The sequence below is a fragment of the Crocodylus porosus genome, unplaced genomic scaffold (genome assembly GCF_001723895.1).
Source record: "Crocodylus porosus isolate Cpor-Errol unplaced genomic scaffold, CroPor_comp1, whole genome shotgun sequence".
Lineage (NCBI taxonomy): Eukaryota > Metazoa > Chordata > Crocodylia > Crocodylidae > Crocodylus > Crocodylus porosus.
In genome coordinates, this window is record NW_017728906.1 from 166,381,841 (window position 1) to 166,382,724 (window position 884).

The window sequence follows — 884 nt, forward strand, 5'->3', positions numbered from 1 at the left end:
GCCCCAGGTCCCGGCCGGCGGGGAGCGCCCCCGCTCGTGGGGAGCAGCTGGGGCCTGGCAGCTGGAGGCTGCGCCCGCACCGGCGCTGCCGGGTCTTAAACGTGAACTTCTCGTATTGGAAGCCTCAAAGGATCGTGTTTGCTGCAAAATTATTGCACACTTAAAAAAAAGCGTGCCAATAAGTCGTGTTTTACTTGATATGGCTCGCTAACGGTCGCCAGCGAGCGAGCGAGCAGGGGGGTCATCAGAGTTGAAGCATTTTTTGTTTGTTTGTGTCAAGGCAAGCAGTCTTAAGAAAGTGCTGACAACAAACTGGAAAAGTCGGCAAAGACCCCTGAGAGTGACTTGGGATTTGCATCTGCTGCAGCAATTAGCTGCCTCTAAAACGATCGTACCTTTTTGCACACTTGTGCTGTTGTTGATTGTACATTGTACAGGGGTTGAAATTATTGTAGGGATATGATAATTATCATACACCTGGCAACACTGCTTTTCCCTTTCCCATCTGCCCCACTCCTTGCCTCCCCCTGCCTCCTGGGTGTAGCCAGAAGCTGCCCACCCCCAGGGAAGGGGGTGCCTGGCCTGGCCTTAGCACAGCTTCTCACTGCCCAGCCCCAGCACCCGTGCGGACAGAGGCAAGCCTTCCAGGTCCTTGGACCAGATCCAGTGGCAGACCATATGTTGCTCTCTGAAGTTTGAGTTGTGCATCCCTGATCTCCTGGATCCTTCTGTTCATTTCCCAGTTTAAACTGTTTCCTACAAGGTGTTCTCTTGGTTTTTTTCTTTTCTGTGTAGCTATTAATGAACCTCAAGCAATGGGCCTCTCCACACTTCCCATGGGGAAACTTTTTTTGTGCAAATTTCTTAAATCTCTTTAAGGAAGC